Source organism: Falco rusticolus, chromosome W (genome assembly GCF_015220075.1).
Source record: "Falco rusticolus isolate bFalRus1 chromosome W, bFalRus1.pri, whole genome shotgun sequence".
Taxonomy (NCBI): Eukaryota; Metazoa; Chordata; class Aves; order Falconiformes; family Falconidae; genus Falco; species Falco rusticolus.
The window spans coordinates 6,756,921-6,780,618 of record NC_051209.1 but is presented as its reverse complement, the minus strand read 5'-3'; the positions used below and the strand labels follow the sequence as shown (position 1 = coordinate 6,780,618).

Sequence of the window (23,698 nt, the reverse complement as noted above, 5' to 3'; positions counted from 1 at the left end):
TCTGCATTTATTAATATGGGAAGTATCATAACTGATGCAGCATAACATCAAAAACATATATAAAAAAACAACAACTAGCTTTAGATGCCTGCTTTCCTGTACGTGCCTAAGCTATCATTCAATAGCTCCAAATAAAATCATAGCAGCAGTTTGTTTACAAGCAACATCACAACTAGAACAATAACAGACTCTCAACAAAACCAACAAAAATAAAATATGAATCAACTTGTTCTTTGCCAGACTGAGGTCTCAAGATGGGCTTGTTCTGCCCCTTGGGAATCCCAGCTCTATAAGCACAACAACAGCAGGACATGCCTCACTTCCTTCAACTGCTACACATGGCTCTCAGAGATGTTTGTAAACGTCCTTCCTGTATGTATCAGGCTGTCAAACTCATCAGTTCTCGGGACTAATAATATCCTGTTGATGTCTGCACAAATCAACTTCTTAAAAAAAAAAGAAAAATGTATGAGTGTTTGTGCGCATGCATATCAGTTCAAAGGAACAAGCCAGAAGAGACCCATGTAACTTGCTGCAGCCGATTAGCTCTGAGGATCAAGCCCAAAGTGAGCAAGGGAGCCAAAACTAATGGTGGGCTTGGAATTTCGTGACAGAGAACAAAGCAAGCTGTTAAGTAAATCGGTTCAGTCCTAATACAAACTTGGTCTGTAAGAGGAACAAACATTGACCAACTGTACTGCCTAGCCTGATGCTCTGGAAATGAGCTGGTTTATTACATCAGCAGCCTTCAGAAGCTCAGCATGCACAGTGCCAGAGGAATTCCTCTGGGGCAGGAAAATAGGCTCCAGCTCCCCAAAGGCAATGCTAGGTTTCACAGCTTCAGATGAATCTAGGCTTGGAATACAAGCTTGGAGGAAAGTTCACACACACACACACACACACCAGATCTTGAAGCCAAACAAAAGCCATTGTGTGGGGAAAAGCATTAACAAGAATTAATATATTTTAGATTAACTGCTAAAACGCGCCGAGACAGAACTTTAAAGACTGGGGGGGAGGCAACAACAAAATAAACATTTACTGGAAAATTGAATTGATAGGATCAGATTACCCCTCAATCTGGGGGAATTATGACTTTTTCACCCCAATGCCCATACCAAACAACAGAAATTATTTTCCTTCCTTTCTCTTTGGGAAATTGGGCCTGATGCTGATTTATAGAGGAATTAATCAAGAGTGGCTTCACAAAGAACAATATGGGTCCACTTGCTCAATGTCTCTGAAAACTAAATATTCCAGTGTTCACTTGTGGAATTGGGCAGCCACACAAATGTCAGCATCTTTATACTAAAGAACTTGTCTACAACCACAGAATAAAAGGATATACATGCTAGGATCAGACCTGAGGCATTCCAGTCCTCCCATACCCAGTTTCAACAGAGCATTTAAGATCCTAAATCATAATGCTCCTTGCATCCCCATTTTTTCAACAGATGCGAGCAGATAGTTAGAAATCAAGGGATCACGTTGGAACTAGCTGAAGCCGAGACAGATGAGAGCCCACAAAGCCAATGCTCCCCACAATGCCCAGGGACCACTGCCAAGTAGACAAAGACCCTGAAACATTTGTCCCAAACCTGTGAGATGCCCCAGAGCAAGGGGGGACTGGGTCCCATCAGCAGGGGGGTCTCTCCTCCCACCAGAGGTACAGGGGAGTGCAAGCCCCCATCATGTTCTCCACTAAAACCCACCCCAGTGCAGCACCTATCTCCCTCATTAAACTTTCACATCCAGATGCCACCTACTCACTCACAAACTAAAGCCTTAAAAACAAACCCAGCTATTTACCTATTAATCCTGCAGGCATGAAAGAAAAAAATTACAGGAAAATTCTTTCGCTGTTTGAATACATTCAAATACAATGGGGAGAGAGGAGAAATAACCAGACATTTAGATTGTTTCCAGAGCGCAATGAAAGACTGGGGTGTGAAGTTCTGCGTGTTTATATGCATATTCCTCCTGTTTTATATCCCCCCTTCTCCTCCTGTGTATTACTCAATTCTGGGATGAATAAATTTTAATCAAAGGGTAAGCGTGAGACAAGGAGAGCAGACTTACAGAGGGGAACTGGAGAAACTGGTTAGAAAGGGACCTCACTAATGGACAGGTGTGTGGAGCACTCCAGCACCCTTGGGGGCTGTTGACCCAAACCTACCCCACGCAAGTCAGCCCAACGCACCCACCAGGCTTAACCCTACACCAGTTTTAAGAGTGCACAGATGTTTCAACTTCTGTCCAGGTTCCCCTTACAAAACAAGGGGTTTTATGAGACACAAACAAGAGAGAGACATGAAAGCGGTATAGACCCCAAATCGAAAGATACAGGTATTTTAGGTTTGTGGTGCTTTGGGATTTTTCCTCATGTAAGAAGTTCAGTGATGTTTCTTTTTCTTAAATTCTATGAATTTTCATTAACATAGGTCTTTTGTGTTCTGGATTGCAAAAAAAAAATTTGCAATTGAGCAAAGTAAATCAATGATTAGGAAAAATTTAAGCCCAATACAATCTAACAAGAGTAAGTTTTGCAGCAGAGAGCAGAAAATGCAGCCATTAGTTTGCTGTGGCAACTTTTTTATAGGAAATCTGTATAATGGAAAACACACACCACCTCTTGGAATTTTCTTATAAATATCTAAGTACTCCCAAATCACTGAGCAGAATGCAAATACACTCCTCTCTTACTTCTTTCAGGAAATTCTCAATGACTTCCTGTCATAAAGTCCAATAATCACTGTCTCTTCTCTAACATTTTATAATTGCTTTGCTGCTAACGTGTGTCTCAACTTTCTTTCAAGGATGAAGAAGTCTTTTCTTTCCATTCAAAACTACTCTATGCCTTTTAGTACAACGCTTCTTCAGTAGCCAGAGTTGCATTTGCCATTTTCCCAGGGGATTTAGTGTTATTTTATTTTACCATCATTAAGCTTGAGTTTAGTCTCATCCAAGGATATTTATACAGGTATCATGTTTTCAGTATTCGTGGAAGTAAATCCATAGATTCACGTGTAAATACATAGCCCTCTATCAGCCTTCATGACTTACTCCTGCAAGCAAAGCATTCTTCTGCTCAGAAATACAAGCTAGCCAGGAGCAAAGGATACAACGTGCGTTTATAGGAACACTTCCCTTTCTGTCTGTCCACAATGGTAACACCTACCATTCCCAGACACCCCTCCATAAACCTGTCTTTATCCTTCTCCACCTCTTGTCCTTGTACAATATTCTCTTTATTCATATCTGCTTGTTACACCTCTTGATTTGTATAGAATATTCTGAAAGATAGCAGAAATATCCCATTATATATGGGGCTGTTTCATAATCTCGGGTGGCAGCAGATATTACAAGGAAGCGTGTAGCGTTGTTTCTATTACTTTAAACAAAGCAGTCACGTACCACTCCCTAGTGATTCCTTCCCCAGTTCAAAGTACTGGGCCTCAAAGCTGGACCTTGTTCTTCCCCAGTCCACACTGTAATTTGTAAAATACACTATTAAAATTGCATCTATTGCTATAAGCAAGCTATTAACTCTCAGGTTTTTTGGTGGTTTTTTTTTGGGGTGTGTGTGTGTGTGTGCCTGCAGATGATGAATTCTAAAGGTCAGATGTACTGACCTGTAATAACTATGCACCTGTATGTAAGAGTAATCTATTTACTCTCACTTTACTGCTGATGCAAGCTGCAGAAAGCGGCAGGATCCAGAAATCTTGGAAAAGGGGGATGTGAAAATGGGGAATCCCGAGTACTCCCAGCACGAAGTATACTTCGGGGATTCAAGATAAAGCCTTTGCTTGGAAGAATTGGCCCATCACAGATTCCAAAAACCAAAAGCCATTACTGAGCATAATTTGCAAGCCAAATTCAAGCTCACACAGATGCTGGGAATTTGTAAATCTTACTCCATATAGGTTTGATATTAAAAAAAATAGCTGCTGCCTTCTTTACACTTATGATATTCCAGACCAACCTACCCCTTAATTTCCCTTGCCAGCTCAATTTACAGATGTTGCATAGACCAGTAGAGAAAGTGATAGATGTCGCATACTCCAAATATTTTAAAGTTAGTTTTTAAAGGTTCAGGTTCCCTCCTGTTCCCTTAGCTGAAGGTGCTGCCACAATCATCCTGAAGTTGCAAAACTGTATCTGTCCAACAGAAACTACAGGGGTTTATTCCAGCCCCTGCACCAGTGATTCCGTGAGCATCACGTCTAAGAAGGCAATCCATGCTCCCTGTATTTCTTGTCCAAATGATTTGTTCAGCATATTGGCTTGGAGATTAGGGCTGAAAAAACAGCATTTATACCCTTGGGTCAGGCTACTGGGATGGGTGTAAGTTTCTACTTGTTGAAAAACATTTTATTAAATGCAGTTTGCAATGACCTTAACGCTTCCCTCAATTACCTTTAAGAGTGTGGGGCTTGTAAGTGGAACTGGTAAATACATGGTTGTTGCTAGACACCAGGATTGGAAATTCACCGAGTAAGAAAAGATAGAAAAGATGTAATCCATGCACTTATTAATGGGCTTCCTGTACATAGCTTTCCAATTAATGTATTTGTACATTTCCCAGATACATTTGCACAGGCATGCAAATGGCAGTGCCAAATAAAGTGCCAGATGCTGCCATTCTGCCAGATGTTTCAAGCCACAGTCTGTGAGGAAAGACAGGAAAACCTCACCCCGAGTTCAACTGAAGTCTCCACCTTCAGACGCTCTCCTTTCCTTACACCTCCCATGTTCTCCTGCTGTGGACCAGTAGCTCCCTCCTGGCCTGTTGGGGCTGGGTAGCTGGAGTGCCTCCAGGGTGCCTGGGGTTGCAGCCCCTCCTCTGCAGAGCAGAGCCCCCATGGCCAGCCCGCCTTACCTCCTCCAGCCATCCCTTCCACCACCCTTGCCACGGCCGTGAAAACACGTGGAGTCAACCTGGTAAAGAAGCCCCCAGGCAGCAACACCATCCCTGAGCACACAAGTATCACGGGACACAACTACAGAAAGTCTCAGAAGCCCACTTGTACTGTGGCAAGGGCACCCCTGCTCCCCTAGGCAAACAAACCCAGCTGTGCAGAGCATGGCACCATGTCTGAAAGGCCACCAGCCCCAGGAGGTCATGGTCCTCATGGATGCGAGGGCCCTGGCCCCACCACAGGCAGGCTGCCCAGCGCTCCTGCTGAATCAGCGACCTACAGCAGCAACAAGCATGGGGCATTAGGCTAACATCTTCCACAACCCATTAGAAGAGAAAACAAACAAAAAAAACCCAAACACAATTTTGGCTGCTCTTGAGAGCTAGTCCAGGGAAATAAGGGAAAAAGACATTGTTTTGGTCACATGAAAATTAATAGTCAAATTTCATGGTTTTGCCCATACTGAGGTCTCAGAGTCCGGGATTTACATAGTATTACACACAGGGTTTACCATCTGCATATATACACAAGTATGAGTTACACACTCCCATATACATCAACAAAATGAAATTAAGTCTGGCATGCCTTGCTTGCATACACCAGTGCAAGCACACAGGCAAGGATTCACCTATAATATACACAAACTGCTTCCAGGGAGCTGCTCTTAGCTGTTAATTGCCAATGTAAAATAATTGGCTAACAAGTCTGGGCACACTACTTGCATTAGCAGATCATTACAGATTTTTCCAGATAGTCTAATAAAGTATCTTCAAATTGAGACAATTTTTGCAAATTGATCAGAGTACAAATACAGTTCCTCTTGTCCTTGTTGTTTCATATACTTCCTTACATTTAACTAATTAGGGAGCCTATCCCTTCTATAAAAAGAAAACTCTTACCAGTCATCTTCTGATCCTGCACTAAAAAAAAGTATTTGCAGTAATAGCTCCTTTAATTCAGAATTAACCAAATTACTGCTTGAATTACAGGAACTACATCAGAATAGTTTCTTTGGTAGAGAGATGATGTCACTCACTGGAGGATGACTTCAGCACAGGGAAAGACTAAAAGAAAAACTGGGCTGTGAAAGAAATGTTATTAAAAAAATAAATCTGCAACAAAATTAAAGAAAACGCAGGCATTTAATTTTGTCCCCTCACCTTTTTTTTTTCCCCCCCCCCATAAAATGAAGAAAAAGTAAAAAATGCAAAGGCAGCTGCAAGGCTCCCGCACCCTCCAAGGCAGCAGCTCTGTGCAAAGTGGAGTACACCGCAGCACAGGTATCTAGCACTGCCCGAGTAAAACCAGTAATAAATATTTATATTAGTTACCAAATTCAGAGCTCTGCTGCCGACTTATTATATGACTTTAGGCAAGTGACCAAATCTATGCTTATCTGTCTGCTGGTGTGCTGCAAGCGCTGTGGGAGGCGGAGAGTCAGCCGCGCGTGGTGCAAGCCATGTGCCAATAGCCAAGCCCTGGCAGCACCAGGCTCACCTGGCGCAGGACACTGTGATGCTATCTGCACCACCACGGCGAGAGACCATGCAAATGCCACCCAGCCTGCGGCTAGAGCAGCAGCGGGCATGCTGCAAGACTGAACTGGGTTGCAAGCGACACTTTGAGCAGCACCATGAAGAGGCACCTCTCCGCCTTGTGAGAGAATTAGGCCATTTCCCCCCCCCTTCTGTTGCCCAACCAAAGCAGAATTAACGAGTCACTGCTTTTGCTTATGTCAGCATCACCCTTTGGCTGAAGCACTTGTTCCTCAATATGTTAGTAAGAAGAGTTCACCCTCCAGAACGAGAGAATTCTGAATCTGAAATCCTTCACATAGAAATTTGTTTTCAATTTTCTCAAATCCAGGTATTCTAAAGATTGACCTCAATGTAGTCTTTTAAGCTTGCTCCAGAGATTTAGATACAGTTTAAGTCAGCCCTTTAATGATCTCCTCTTCACATTTCCAATACACTCTGTTCTTTCCCATTTAGAATTTATACCAAGTACAGGGTTTGATGCTTGAAATGTGTTTTATAGAGAATAATCACCACAAGTGCTTTTTACTTCCTTTAATGCAATCTTTCTCTCACAGCCCCATCCCAGCACGCTGGGGACAGGGAAGATAAGGAGAACAAACCAACCTTTAGTTTAATTTTCCAGCAACAGACCTGCAATTCCTAATTTGTGGCCAATATTTTCTTCAAACAGAGCCTTTCACTCCACCTGCAGTATTTTCACACAGTGATCCTGTTACTCTTCCTGACTTCAAGAAGATGAGAACAGAGAGGGGAAAATTACACTCTGTTCTAAAAAAACTGAATAGCGCATTAAATTTGTAATTCCAAAATGAAGGCTGGTACAAACTACTGGAGCTGCAAGGAAGCCAGCAGGGTCGTGATTTACAGTGACTGCGAAGCTGGCCCCTTCCCTCACCTGTGCACCCAACCCACTGCCTTCACTTGCTGAGCCACATTGATGCCTTACTTGCTATTTTACAAAACAAACAAACAATAAAAGGGAAAAAGTAAAAAAGGCTAGCCCTTCATGCCCGGTGGAAAGAGAAACTTTGCTACATGGATGCTGACCTTGTGCTAGAGCGTTTACCTTGCAAGAAAGAACTACTGAAATAGCGCGTTGAGAACACCTCGCATGGCACCCGACAGTGCCAGCACTTCACACACAGCATCACTGTGCCACTGCCGCAGCCTAGAAGTGGTTGCAACTGTTTGACTGAATCTATGAGAGCTGTATAAACAATAAAAATTTTTGGCCCTTGGAAGAGGAAAAAAATAAAATTTCTAATTGGCTACTTTTAATGACATTAGGAGTAATTGTCAACACCCTGCGATGCACAGGACCCCAAGCTGTAGACTTCCTGCCTGCCCTGCCAGAATGAGCTACATCATAATTGTTATATGCTGAAAGAGCCATTCCATCTCATGCAAAATACCACATTTCATTCCAAAATTGTTCTTTTGAGCTGAAACACCTTCTGCAGAGTTTCAGCACAAACATGACTCTTGGACAAGCTTTAAACTTACCAGCTGAGCTGTATGATTTATGAGTGCGTATAAAAACGATGATACATTTCTATGCTATGTTAACACAAATGTTCTCCTTAAACAGCCAAATTAATTTCAGAAAGCAAATTCAGCAGCCTGAAAGGTAGGACACCTGATCATGGACCGGCTGGCAACTGCTTTCTTTTTCAGATTAAGTTTTCCCATTTTTCAATAGTATGTGTCTCCTCTAGCTGCTCTGTAAAATCAAGGATTGCAGGGAAGCCAGGGAAACTGAAGATACAGAAAATAATCCTAAATGTACAAAATAAACCCATTTGATATACACAATTCATTTTTCTCTGACCTTTGTCCATTATGATTTTATATGAAACTAATAAGAGCTGGCAAAAATTTCTTGAAGCAGCCCCAGGTTTCATGCTCACAGCATGAAGTTTATAGTCTGTATTCTGTTTCAATGGATGTGCTTAACAAATAAGCTGTTTCACAAATAAAAGTGTAAGATGCTATAAAATTATGTTGGCTGCGCTTAGTACCTCCTTTTCACTACTGTTTCAGAAGCAGCAGTTAGTGCTTATCGCTACTCTGTCTTGCATCAAAATGCATCATTCCCCAAGATGCTTTTTCAATCAAAAAATTCCAGAGGGAACACTTTGCAGAAGAAATCAGCAAGAAAAAAAAAAAAAAAAAAAAACGGAACATGAAATAAGTAGCTCTTACTACCGAGATGCTTATGACTGCATTTACCAAGACCAGTGAGGAAAAAAATTCCCTAGGTCAGAAGTTTTAAGATGTCAGACAAAAAATACAGATTAATCTGTTTGTTTGGTTTTTTTTTTTTTTTAATAATTTTGTTTGTAAGAGCAGCAGTTTCTCATTTGGGAAAACTGCACCTATTTCACTTCTACAGCTATCTGTGTAGTTAAAATATATACAATTAACTTTACTGGATGCAGATTTGAGCCATATATATACACACAGAAAAATATTCTGGGCCTAATTTTGCAAAATGTGTACATGTATGTATACTTATATATATACACTACATATATTTACATGCATACATGATATTTCTAGGACACAACTAAAAACTCCAAACTATGAACCTTAAACAGGACTGAATTTGGTGACATTTACTTTTTTCTATTTTGCAATATATTGCAGTGTGCTTTGAAAGGAATCATATATAGCATCATTCAATTTGGTGGGGAATTTTGCTGCTTATCTGGTGGTTTGGGGTTTATTTTCAATATTTAATTTTTATTATTTTCAATATTTAATATCTTAAAGGATTTTTCACTGCTGTTGCCTCCCACAACTTCCTTGGCTGTGCTAACAAAAAATAAGGACTCTAGGGGAAAACCAATACCAGAGTAAGGAAAACAATTACTTTTATCAGTCAGAAATCAAACTTCAAACATTTTCAATCAAATAAATTTGCATTGAATTATTTTGAAAATAAAATTATAAAACTTTGGCTTCTTTTAAGATCTAAACTTGCATCCTTTGGACAATATAAATGAACTAAAAATATTCAAGTATTGTAAATTTGGTGTTTGCATTTCAAAGAAACATAAGCCACTAATCTAACAGAAATAACTAGCCAAACTCCTAGCACTCTGGCATGCAGAAAACCAAATGTTTTTTGACATCACCAGCCTCTTCCCTAAACACATACAGAACTTTTCCTTCGTTTCCATTTGTTCTACCAGTACAACACAACAGCCAAGGTGTTTGAGGCTGGAGTGAAAAATGTATGCCAGCTTACCCTTTTCTTCCATCCTACCAGTAAAAACAGAAAGCATGAGACTTACTACTTCTAACACACTAAAGGACACTAACCAAAACCAATCAGTTCAATCCACTAGCTAGTACAAATCACCAATGGTTCATGGGTTTAGTGCCACTGTTCATTTCAAAGCAGAAAAATACTGTAAGCTTAGTCAAACTACTAAAAGTTAAACTGCTGGGTTTTGCCTATTATAATTCAATTCTAAATTTCACCCAAGTGCAAAACTTGCTGGAAACCACAATTTAAAATCATGACCACATAAGAGCTTCATTCACTTTTTACTGTAACACAAAAATTCCTTATCTGAATTAGCAACATAATTGCTAAAATGCAGGTGATTCAGTACTACTTATTTTCTAGGAAGTAGAGTAGTTCTGTGACAGAAGAGAGCTTGAGTTCATTGTTTAAATGAGGATCTCACGGCAACTGATTACAACCAGTGATTTAACTCCGTCTCCATTAAATCCCTCCACCCGGACAAAAACTTTGCCTTTTTTGTGCTCTGCAGAGACAAGGCTTCAAGAGCCATCAAAGAGAAGCGATACCCACATGGTGCCAGACTACAGCAGGGCAGGGGAGCGTAAGGCCTGGCAGGACAACACGTAGAGGGATAACAGCAGATGAACAGAATTATCTAATAAACTGGGCAGGAGGCAGCACCTTTGGAGAAGCCTGTGTAACTGCACAGGTAACAGATAGCTGTGCTCCTGAGGACCAACAGCCCATCAGTCAAAAAGCGCATCACTGAGCAACCCAGAATGACAAGTACAGAGGTTTGGTTCAAGTCACTATCCAGAAATGTCAGATGTTTACTGAAAGTGCCTAGACTGCTTGGGTCTGGAAAAGTGAGTGGGAAAGCTCAGATGAACAGTCTGTCTCATGGTATTTCAGCACTTCCACTTCTAGTCCTGGCCAAACCCAGGAAGTGCAGAGGTGTGCTCAAAAGCAAAATACTTGAGGAAAAAAATGCTATCAGAACATTTTTCCACCAACCTGCAAAAAAACATTTGGTTACATGTGGATTTTGGGCACAAATATGGCAAGCCTGTGGGTCTTTTATAATCATCCCTATGGAAAATGTCACAAGTTCACTGTTCTTCAAAAGCCTCAGAAAAGGAGAAGGGAGATGTTTGGTTGGGTGGGTGGTTTTGTTTGTTTGTTTTTTCTCCCCTCAGAAAAGGGCTCTGCTGGGGAAGGGATGGACCGAGTAAAACTGAAGGCTATAAATAAGATACCAACAACCTTGACTACAGAAGCATTCTGTTTCTCTAATAAATTAGGTCCTTTTGTAGGGTACAGAGAAGTAGAGAGATCCACAGTAATTGAATAAGCTAAATTTGAGCGCTGCAGCGTGTGAAAGGAAGGGGTATGGTAGGGAGAGGCAGAAGGCAGCCAGCCAGCCACAGAAAGATGCACTCACCTGGGCACATGCCAGGGCTTAATGAAAATAACATTATGCAGTGATAAACATGGATCATGAAGCCAAGAAGAAGAGGGTGGAGAACATGAAGGAAGAAAAAAAGTCAAGAGAAATTAGTAGATTAGGACATTACTTGGAAGAAGTTGGTTATTTAACTTGAGGACATTAAAGCTCAGGTGAAGGGACTTGGACAATTATTTTTTGCAAAAGCCAAGATCCACAAAAATCATGAAAGTTGAAATATCTATTTAAAATGGAATGAAACTTTGGAATAAGTGATTAAAAAAAGAACAAAAAAGTCACAAGATCCTGCTTTCAAGAGAAAAATTAGCAATTCACCCCCACAATATAAGGCTTGTCAATGCAGGCATAAGTGTCCACAAGGACCCACAGGTGACAGCAATAAAATAGCAAAAAAAAAAAAGCATGAAGCTAAGCAAATGTGACCTCCTGTAGATCAAATGCAACCATTGAAGAGATCCGAGTAACAGCAAAGTAGTAATCTGGAAACAGTCTCAGAACAAACTATTTTAATTCTTTTGGATAATTGTTGCTTAGGAAAATAAGGTACACAAGAACAAAACATAACATGTTTGCAGTTGAACAGCACTTTTTAAGAACATTTTCACCTAGGACATTAATCTTTGAAAAGGTAATGTGCAACAGCACTCAGAGTGAGCTAATGGAAGATACAGGTGAGGCCAAGGAGCTGGATAAAGCAGTGCCCAGCCAGCAGCTATCAAATGATGTCAAGCAGAAACCCCAGCGTGCCAACCAGCCAGGAGGAATATTTCTTCCTCCGCCCACAACCTACACATCTAGATCCAGAACACAGAACAGTTTAATGCAGTACTTTTAATTGTAAGTCCTCTGGTTTTAAAAAAAGCACTACCCATAAAGACAGACTATGTCCACTGAGCTATTTTACACAAACTCTGAAATAAAGTTGAAGTTTCAAACTTCTAATGTTTCTCTTTTGCTTTTTAACAGCTCTACAGCAAACAAGAGACAAATTGTTTCTTAAAAGCATTTTAAGTAAGGCGAGTGCATGGTCAGCCAGAGCATTAAATTAAATAAATCATGAGTAATAAGCAATTAACTGCATCTGGCAGCTAGAATCTACATTTTCTAGCAACTGGAAAGCAGTGCAGGAAGTTGTCAAGACACATTCAATGAAATGAAAGAAATTTCCCTACAAGAAATACACAACTGCCCACCCTTTGCATCGGTGACAAGAACACGAGTCTCTGGCTGGGGCCACTGTACACTGCGTTACCTCCTGGGTTATTTTCTCCATCACATTCAGTATCACATTAAAGTCAGCGAATGGAGAACTTCTGTTTAGTAAAAATCAAACTATTTTGATCAAATCTCAAGCATGTGCCACCTCTTTTGTATCACCTTGTATCACAGCCGAGTCCCTGACTATTCTGCCAATAGCTCCTAAGCACTTCTGCCAAGAATTAAAACTAACAATCCTAACCCAGCAACCTCACTGCAAACGACAGTACTGAGGATGAGAAAGCTATCAATTTGGTTAAATGACCCACTTGCCATAAAACATGCGGAGTCACTGTCTCAAGATTTCAAACTGAGATGGCCAGCTGTGGGACAAGGGGGCTGCTGCAGTTTCACCCCCTGGTTCATGGGAACAGGCATTGCTGCTCTCAGAGCTTTCCACAGGACATCAGCCTCTGCTAGCATTTTGGCATTTCCGATGAAGTCAAGTTCTCAGGCCTATTCTTTTCAATTTTGAAATATGACACGAGAAGGATGTTAAACTGAAAGTATCAACAGAGGTAAACGTCCTCCCCGGCTCCAGTAAGAGGGAAGCAGCCCTACACAGGGATGTCAAACCTAAGGCAAATGAGCTTGTTGGTCTTTTCATTGATTGTAAAGGGGAGAATGCTGTTTGAGAAGACAGACAATAAAATGCATTTCTCTTGCAGGCAAATCTTATAACAGATAGAAAAACAATCTTAGTCTTTTGCTAAAGGCACACTCACTAATTGAAACAAAAATAAAATGAGGAATAGGAAAGAGATAAAGCTACAAAGTTATGTCTTGGTCCAATTAGTAGGTAGGGAGTTAAATTATCGGTTAAAGACATTCTACAAGTCTCAGTGTTGAAAATTGGAAGAGAAAATACATGCTGTAAAACTGCTGCCAACTGGTCTTGATAGCACAATCCAGAACATTTTCTAGTAAAATAATGTTTTAAAAACTCTAGACATAGTCCAGCGACAAATGCAATTAAACAGAGACAGAGATGCAAAAAGCCCTGCTAGGTCATCTAGTCCATCTATTTGCCAGAAGAGCCTTGTTCCAAATCAGCTATAAGTACATGAACTCTTTGATGGTGCCCCATTCTTCTTTCCTGTAATAAACAGACTTTCCCTGGGCTGTATCTTTTATACATTTGTCTAGAACATACCTGCACAATGTGCCACCACCATCCCCACACCCTAGCTATGCTCCATGACCCATGTTTTGTCAGTCCCTGCTGGGGATGGACTCCCACCTCTGGGAAGGAGACACTGAGCTGGGCTCCCCTGGGGGCTTTTCTCCCCTGCCCCCTTCCAAAACATTGACATTGCAATGTAGTCTCATCTCTAGTGCCTTTGTTAGTATTTTAAATATTAGTATAGAGAATCAGCTCCCATTTAAAATATTTTTTTTCTACTGCTATTGTTCAATTATTCTTTTGCCCCTATTTAAACACAGTACAATAAACTAATCAAAATTGCTAGGCAGGTATTTTAAGTAATCAGGTTCTGATGTTCTCTAAATGACAGAGCTTACACATACTTACTGCTTAGAAACAATTAATTTGCATAGTACATTGCACTGTGTACACTTTAATTTTTAAAAGCCTCACAATAAGCCTGTGAGGAAAGTAGATATTATATTCTTGGCAAGGTCCAACCCAGAAATTGAGTTTCTTTGGTTTTGCACCATTGTGCTAAGCAAATAAAAATAGAATAAAGCCAGCCAAAAGTGGGCAGAGGGGTACTCAGAGAGTTAAGCTGGCCCAGAGTAGCGCAGCAATAGTCTCCCTGCCCAGGTCCTGCGGGAAGAAGCCTCCTCTTGCTTGCTGGCACCAAGGTTTCCCATAGCTAGTTCTTTGCAAACTCTGCCCATACAGTTTCAACTGGAGCCAGAAAAAGAAATCTTCTAGAATGGTAACATCCTCTTCCCACTTTGGGGTGGTGCCTGCTCCGAGCCCTCTGCAATGACACAAGCTGCAGCACGGCTTGCTTTGGGGAGGCAGAAGCAGCACGTCACACCTTGGTACTGCAGGCACACCATTCCCCAACCTGATCTGTGCAAAAGGTCACCTGAGGAACGTCACTGACTATTCATAGCAGCAGGGTATACTACTTGCTTCCTACTGTCAAGTAAAAATTATTTTTTCATTGTCACAAGCTCCCAATGATAGAGGCTCTTGTGTGAACACAGCACGTCCTGAACTCACTGGTTTCTTAGGAAAGCTTTACTCCTGCCAGCCAAAAGTCACCAAGCGCCTTGATCAACAGGAGATTAGCATCAAGTACAGCGAGATCCACAGAACACACAATAAAAGCCCTCAATGGTCTTATTTGAAAATTGAAACTTCTGAAGCACCATGGCACAAGCACAGGTGAAGGACTCCATCACTTGCTGCCTTCATCTAGAGAGCCAGATGCATCCTGCCAATGCCAGCATCTCAACAGGAACCACCTGCATTTCCCCCAACCCCTCTAAGGCAGCACACCTCCCAGCACCCACAGCAAAGAGAAGACATGTTCAGTTCTGCAATGCTGCCAACCCTGCTGTGCTGGTTTGAGGTTACGGCACTGGCATCCCATAGTCTTGTCATCCACCCCAGAGATCAACCTCATTCCACTACTATCTCAAGAGTTTCTGAAAACCTGGTAACTTGTACCATCTTAAACACAAGGTGCTTGCGCTGACAAAAGACATGGGGTACTTTAATATTCTTCACTGCCAGCCTCAGTTATCCACCATCCAGCCCGTAGCTGTGGAGTCAGAGACCACAGCTCACAGCTTTATGCCTGTGGGGAGCTACACGGTGCCCATCCCAGCGGGTCCCGCTGGCAGCAGCATGCAGTGATCCCACCAGGCATGCTCAGCCCCAAGCTGCAGCATGATACAAACCAAAAGGGAACTGCTTTTATTTTCATGCTGAATAGCTGCATGAAAGCAAAAGGAAATACATTCTCTTAGTACAGCAGAAATATTCAAGTGTGTGAGTCAGTAGTTCCAAAAATACATTTTTCATTACAGTTCACTGCAATGAGATAAAGGTGTCTTGAGTTGTCATATCACTGTATAAGCCCTCCTCAAAACTCTTGGAATAATGAAAATTTAGAGTTCAAGGAGATGGAATATTTCTGTACAGCCCATCATGCTAAAGGCACAGGTTTAAGAAAATTTGGCTGAATGCTTCATAAGCAGTATGCAAACAAAATACATACTTTTATAAAAAACTAATCTACATGATGCATTGCAAAGCAAGAAGAGCTACTGCACCTTCTACTGTGGGCTCTGCACCTTCTCTGTGATGCTAGCCTCCTTCAGTCCCCACCAAGCTCAGACTCTGCAGTTTGCTGGTGGATTTCAATCCTAGACATTTTACCAGTCTCCTCAGCCTGATTTCACAGAGCAAGGCTGGCCAGAGCACAATGAGTACAAGAACATTTGCTTGTTTGGCTCTTGGTATTTCAATATTTCTGATGATAAATATGGTATTGTCTTTTTCCTCTGTTTTAATGATACTGGCTTTAGTGAGTGTGTGAATTTCTGGAAGGCAAAAAAAAAAAAAATCCCCTAGAAGTCCACTGAACAGCAAAGGGGCATGGGTGAAGTGAAATTACCTATGGCCAAGGGTGCGATTGTTATTGACTAAAATATACTTCACAGCAGGGTTTCAACTATATTCAAGACTCAGCTTCTACATAATAGCACTCTTAATAATAAACCTATTTTTTCCCAGCAACACTTCTTCAACTCCCCCTACGTTATCACATCGCTACTCTCCAACCCCCATGGCTTGATTTCTTTACTCAACGGGACATCTGTCCACACTATTGCAATATCCTTGGGTGACTGAACATGTCTCCTTACGAATCTATGAAATTCCTAACACAAGTATGGCACTATCCAAATAAATAAACAAATACTAATAAATAGCTGTTAAGGCACTCAAGACCTCCAGAGCCTGTGGCTTCATTTTGCCATCTGAGATGTTGAGGGCACATTCCCACTTCCCTGGTGAGGACAGCTCTGTTCCAGCAGCAAGCGGCACAGTCACATGAGATCCTTTTCAATACATAAAGACTTCCTTGTTGAATTAAGTTTGTTCATGCTACAATCCAAACACCACATCTGGTGCTCACAGTGACCAAAACATTCCTTGTTAGCTTCCCAGTAAATAAATTATTTTCTACATAAACACTCCAGTGACTAAGATGAAAATAGTGTGGAAAAGGAAATGTGCTGGACCATTCATACTGTTTTTATACATCGTTTAATGGGCAGAGTGCTGCCGAATACAAGGCTGCAGTTCAATTGAAGTGTTCCACTGTCATCACCAGCAGCTGCAGAACCCCCAAGACTGAAACACAGCCCTCCCATTCAAGCTCATTTCATCCATTGTTACTTATAACATGATCTAAAGGAACATTTGCAGGATTTCATAGAAAGTTTAAATGTGTTTGACAAGAGCCATTAGATATTTAAATCTGAAATGAATGACATACAGTAGCGAGAGAGGCAATCATAGCACACCTAACAGAGTGCTAAGTATCATGGCTATCATCTTGTTTGTGGCTAATATTTGTAACAGCACGTACAGCACCACAACGGCAACAAGATCCCTGCCAGATGAAACCTGGACTGACATCAGTCCTTGCCACAGGTATGCTTTTTCCAGACAAACCAGTTATACATGAGCTGAGCATAAAATGAAAACACCAATGGAGAGGCATTTCTCCTTCTTTTTCAAAGCCATCCCACTGAAATCCAGAGGAAGATCTACATTCAAAGTGTGAGGTATCAACTGGTGCAATTTTGTTATCCAAATGACCTGCACGCTAAACTTGCAGCACTGGTTTTCCCACCAGTCCTGTCATGAGTATCTCTGGAAAAGGCCCTATCCTAGTGTGCTACACAGCACTTCCAACAGCACCGTTATCCAGGGAAAGAGTGGTCCTCACACAGGTATAAAGAGATCTCTCTCATTCACAACCCATCCATACTATACTCCTCTCAGCTATCGCAGAGACACATCTTTCACTGAAGGCCTCTTCTTACCTGACACTTGTAAATTTTTGCTCTCCCAGGTTTTGCCCATGCCAAACCCTATCATTTACTCCTCCCTACCCTTCCAATTTCAACAGTATTGCATAAATACTCTTCCTTCTTACTTCTGTGTCCTGCCTCTATACCTCTTCAACTGACTTATTTCTCCTTTTCCTATTTTTCTTCTGCTCTTCTCTGCACTTGTACTCTCTCCTCTGAGGACTTTGGGGTTTTTTCTTATCAATACATACCATGAAGTCAGACTCTTGCACTTTTCCCTCCATTTGACAAAGCAATAAATAGGCATTTGATAGGCAATACCTACTTGCTCCTGTGTGCCAAAGAGTTATTCATTTAATTTGATGTTCACCAATTTCCATATTCCATCCCTTTCCACCTAAAACCAAGGTGTCACCTTTCCTGATTCAGTCTCCAACCCTGTCAGACCACAGCTTCTGAGCCAGCGTATTACCTCTCCTACCTCCCAACTCTCTGCCATGCTCTGGTTTCCTTCCATGCACTTTTCCATGCTTTTTCAAGCCAATGCCAGATGACTGACCTGTTCTCAGCCCTCTTCTTTCTATTCGTTCTTTCCTTCTTCCCATATTTATGGTTGATAGTTCTCACCATAACTCTTCTCCACCTTTTGTCCCTCTTTCCTATTATAACAACGTTCCTGCTGATGGTCAGTCCTGGCTGGCAGCACCAGCAATTGCTCGCCTCACTGCTCCTCTTGCAACACAAGCTGCCTGGGTGGAAATCCCACTACCAGGTAGATGTCCTCCACCACTGATAGCTCCTCTGCTTCTTAAATTCTGTGCCCTTCCTACTAAACAGCTCTGCTACTCCAACTTCATTGAATCGCACACCCACAACCCCAGCTGCCTTTTCCTCAGTCTTCATTCCCTTTCATTCTCTGGGCTGTAGCCATCCCTCAGCACAGTGCTTTCCAAATTCCTTCCAAAGAATAACTTATCAAATAAAACATTACTTCCCCCCGTTCTTCCTCTCTCCCTCCTACAGCCTTCTCCTTCATACTGTTTCAAGACAGTTCTTCTCTGCTCTCTCTAAGCCCCTTATTATCTTTTGCCAGCAAGCCAGTCCACAACATCTCCTCATTGCCTATCTCACCATCTCCTCCTCTGTTCTGACCCTAAACCTGTTTTCTCTCCTCTCCACCTCCAGCTTTACCCTCTCACAACTCAAAATACATCTTCAAAGCACTCCTGACTGCATTCCCTCTTTGCAGCCTTCTCATGGTCTTCCAGTTCCCATCGCATCAGCCATACATTATTCACCAACCCTTGGTTTGGTTCAGCTGTCAGGGCGAGCCAACCACAGCTATTTTATGCCAAACAATACCATCTCTTTGTTTTCTTGTGCTCCCCAATCTGTCTATCCATCTGTTCTCCCTTGTTTTATACTCCAATTTTAAGCTCCTGGGGAAGGATCCTCCTCTTTGTTCAGGGCTTTCTCAGTCACAGTAAGGTTACAGTTCAGGACTAGATCACCTCAGTGTTAAGCTTTTTCAAATAAGTAAAACCTAGATTTTACTTGGCTACAACTTATTATTAAAAGAAAGATTTTTAACAACAACTCTCTTCAGTCAGAGAAGCAATTTTCTCAGGAATATTTTCTTCATCGTATGCTAAAAATGAGCCAGCTTTGATTCCTGGTAAATTCTGTCTAAAAAAAAAAAAGGGTTGAAGGGAAGCAAACAATTAAAAAAAGGTAACAAACAATAAAGACTTGCCTTGGACAAAGGTGGGAAAACAATGACATTGTTTTCCGGTTTTCATTTTCTCCTCCAAAAGTTTTCAAGAAAATGTAACAAAGGCAAAATTATGTTTGTCAACATTTTTTGTTGAGGAAGAATTTCCTATTTGCTTCTTGTCCCACTTCTGATCCCCGTCGCCTTCCAGATGAGCAGGGTGGCCCTGTGCGACTGGAGCAGTTCAGTGCGAAAGGCAGCACGTGCAGAGAGATGAGTGCTTGTCAAGAGCATTTAAACTACAGCAGCTTTGGATTTGCTCTCTCCCCACTATGTGCTGGGAAATTTCCCTATGTTAATACAGATTATCAGGTAAAAGGTACAGGAATAGCTAAAGAAGCAGTGCTCCAGGCAAAGGAACAGGCTGACCCTTGAGGGAAAAGGACTTAAAAATAAACAGTTTCCTTAGCTTCTGCACAGGATGATTACTTGGGAAAAAAACCTGTCTCTTTAGAAGTACCTTATATGTTCCTTTAGCATATTACTAATCATGAGAAATAATACGCTCTAGAGGAGCAGTAAGCCATTTGTTATACTGGACGTACATAATCTGACAACCAGGCTATCTGTCTACGAACAATACTTTGCTTGTGCCATCGCTGTCAGTTGTGGCTGGATTTTCAGGAAACGGGTGCACATAAGCCTGCCATCTACATTTAGGTCTTGAAGCAAGCAGGAAACCTTATTTTAAGCATGACTACTACCAAAGTATATCCAATGACAGTAACAGGAACTTGTGAGGCACTCTGGATTCAGAATCCCATTAAGCGACTTGACAATTCCTGACTTTAAATGGCTTCATTTTTTACTGTCATTTTCAAAACCTGTGTATGTCAGACTGACATGGCCAGGAAAACCACTGCAAAGAAATTAGGGATTTTAACCAATATCCATGCTCCACTTCCCCCCCTACCCCGAGCTGTGATGGAGACTGTACAACAGTATCAAAGAGTTATACGGACAAGGAGTGAAAATCTTGTGCTGAAAAACAAACAGATGAACTGCTCTCTCTCTCTAGAATTGCAATCTTTTTAGAGGTCTATTAGTTTTGCAGGTTTTGTGGTGTGGGAGGGTTGTTGGCTTTTTTTCCGGTTTACAGACAGGCCAGTTTACTTTCCTTCCTTTCATAATTAAGCTGATTTTCAATAACAAAAATAGCATACCATGAGCCTGGTAAAGCCATCAAATACTGCAAGAACTAACGCATGGGGAAGAAATAACCATACATACTAATTAATTTTTAAGATGTGTTTCGTGTATTCTTCTATTTCAACAAAAGAACTTTACATCAAAAGGAAAGAGGTAATGTCCAGCATCTTCCTGGACGGAACCCAGAGGGTAAGCAAATCAAGAATCACTTCTCCCATTCTTGGTGGGACCAGAGAGGTTTTCTGGCCCCAGGTATATGCAAAGCGGCACTGCATTAACCAAGAGACACCAAAGGCTATGCACTGCTGTATAAGGGGGTTTTATCCTGTTACCCAAACTAAGAACAGTTTTGTAAGCTGCTTGCACGTAGATTTTTTTCCCCTGGAAACATACTTATCCTAGTACTTTGGTTAAAAGCTGCAGGGAAGCAGCAGAACAAGGAGGCCCTGCTTATACAGTGTATTATCTCACCATGGTTGTGGTCTCTTCAGAAAATTGTGATTGACAAAGTCTACCAAACACAGTTCTCCCTCCTTAAAAAAAGCACCGAGACAAAGGTTACATTCTACAAACTGGGCCCAAATTAACTAGCCAAAGCATAAAGCATCAGGAATTAAGAAAATTTTAAGGAGATACCCGTTTCATTAAGACAAATGTTTCAATCATGTAATTTCTAAGAAAAATGAACTATTTCCTTGCACATGCCAGAGTGCAAGATATATTCCAAGGTATCAAGGCACTTCTCTAGTTCAGATCTATGATTTAGCTCACGGAGCAAAAGACTGAACTCAATTAAGTTTCTTATTATAGGCATCCCTAACCCACTAAAAATGTATTCTCAGCTCAGTGTGTCACCATGTACTGCTGCCATTAGCCAAAGAAAGGTCAAACACCTCATCACAATTACACCATGCACCGTGATGGGGGGGGGAGAGAGAAAGAAAAAGTAAAACCTTTCTATTGCAAAAGCATCTTGTGATTTGTAATTGATTTAGAACTCAAAGTTTTTCACTGTGAATCATTCTGCAGCAATCTGGTTATTTTTCTTATAAGATTCAGAACAGGAAAATTAAGAAAAACTCATCCCAATTCATTACCTACTTTACATGAATTGCATGAAAAAGGCAAAACCAAGCAGTACAATAGTCTACAGTTGAGGTTTTTTTACTTCTAATAATACTGTAATAGATGAGAAAAGCATTTTCCTTTATTTTAAATAAGTCTTCTATTTGATATTATCTCATTAAATATTGCTGAAGAAGAAAAACATCCCATTTACAGGATAACATCTACTTATGATTAAGGTCCTTGCAGGCTTTAAACAAAAGACACTATCCAGGAAAACATGGATATTTATCTTTCTCATCCTGACGTAAAAAAAGTCCTGCAAGCTCCCTGAACACTGAATTCACAGGCCACAGACTGAAATGCTACTCTGAATCAAGCCGGAGCAGCTTTAGACATTACCACCTTAATTCTCTTCACAAGAGCCCTTCATCTGTAGATTACCACTGCCCAGAAAGAAAGATAAAGAACAGACTGCAGTCAAAGCAACTTAAACTGTACAGGTGACTTGTCACTTTAATAAACAAAACAACCTAAATTAAATCAAATCTGAAAGTTCAAGTCCCACAGCTGAACCCTGTTGTTTGCCCCAGCTGACTTACCCCAGCACCCCAAAGGCACTCCTGCAGCCCATATTCCCCCCAGCTGATAGCAATTGCTTTTAAAACCACCTCCCTCGGACTGCCCTGGCTCTGGGGGGTTCAGTGTGACTGCAATGACTTCCACCTAACAATCTCACCTCTACAGACCTCAAGAAACCTTCAACAGGACCTGTAGCAGGAGCACTAGTGGCCCTACAATAATTTGAAGAGGTCAGCAATCCTGTTCCGCCAAAGGATCTCAACCCTGAGAGCTGCACCAACATACATTTGCAGATAATTATGAAAGCTTAAAAATATTTTTAAATTTTAACCAAAATAAAGCCCCAGTGACCATAACACACCTGTAACCCAGACTTGTATTTCACAGCTGATGACAGACCAGCTCCAAGAAGAGACCCTGAAGTGGCAGGTGCAAACCCAGGAGGATGCTCGTGACTGTTTCTGAAGCCTCAGCACATATTGCTGGCATAGCCCACCAACCTTTGGGCTACCATCCTAACCACAGTGGCAACACAGATTGCATCATTTAGGGTTCCCCCCACTGCCTTCTGTGGGGTTAAGATGTCATTTCTAATGCTCCCAAACACAAGGGCAGCGGCAGGGAGCTTTCCTTCTGCTCAGCGTTACACCAGGGGCACAGGCAATCCATCCTTGCATGCTCATGGAAGACTTGGCACAACCACGGAGCCCAACCTGGGGGCACAGCCCACATCCTCCCGGCTCCCTTAGAGCCACGTAAACTCCTAGAGTTTAGTAGGTCCACAGTGTTAAATAAAAATGGAATTTAATCTCATACATTTATATGAAGAAAAAAAAAAGTATCCTGGTGCTTTTAGTCCCTTTTCAATGTTATATCAAATAATGTCTTTTGCCAACTACATTAAAGAGCAATTATGACTTAATGGCTGTCTAAATCCATTAACAGTGTACATTTAACCCTTCAATAGTTAAAGATAATATTTAATTTGAGCAAATTAATGGACTGCCTGTGAGACCAAATATATCTATTTAGTCTCTCTGGTTTTCCATCAATGATATCTCCCTTTAGATATCAACCTGTGAGACAAGCAAACTGGTAAAGTTGGTCCTCACATTCATACTTCAAATAAACATTAATAATACAGTGCGACAGTTACTGAAGTAAAAGGTAAAATGTCAAATAACTACCAGATTTATTCATATTGCTGATCACATTTTCATATCCCTCCACAGTTATTTTTGATCCAGTACAGAAAATTTACATAATTGTGAAAATGGTAAGAAGGTAGATAATTAATTACTGTCAAAATATTTACTATGATCCCCTTCCTTTAATCTTGAAGTTACAAAAACATTACCAGCACAATACACATTCTGTGTCCATGAAAGAGTACAAGGGAATTTATGAATTTGAGACTGCCTCAGAACAAAATTTGTATTTCAAAATAATTTACACACTGAAACAGATTACTGTACAAAGTTGGCAGTCCAACAGCCTATTTTTCCACAAAAAAAACCCCAAAACAAATAAGCAAGCAAACAAAGCTTGATTACCTAAAGACCAAAGGATTAATGAAAAGACCCTACTCTCTTTCACATCGCCGTTGCCATGGAGTCTTCCCAAAATTTCAAATCAAAATGTAGACTACTCAATACCAATTTTTATGCTTCTTTC

General features: G+C 41.1%; 1 protein-coding gene across 11 annotated transcripts in view; it reads right to left on the bottom strand.

The window, feature by feature from the left end:
- Positions 1-23,698, bottom strand: part of LOC119140863 (transcription factor 4-like) — a 233,835-nt gene that overhangs the window by 186,647 nt on the left and 23,490 nt on the right. The window lies entirely within an intron of this gene.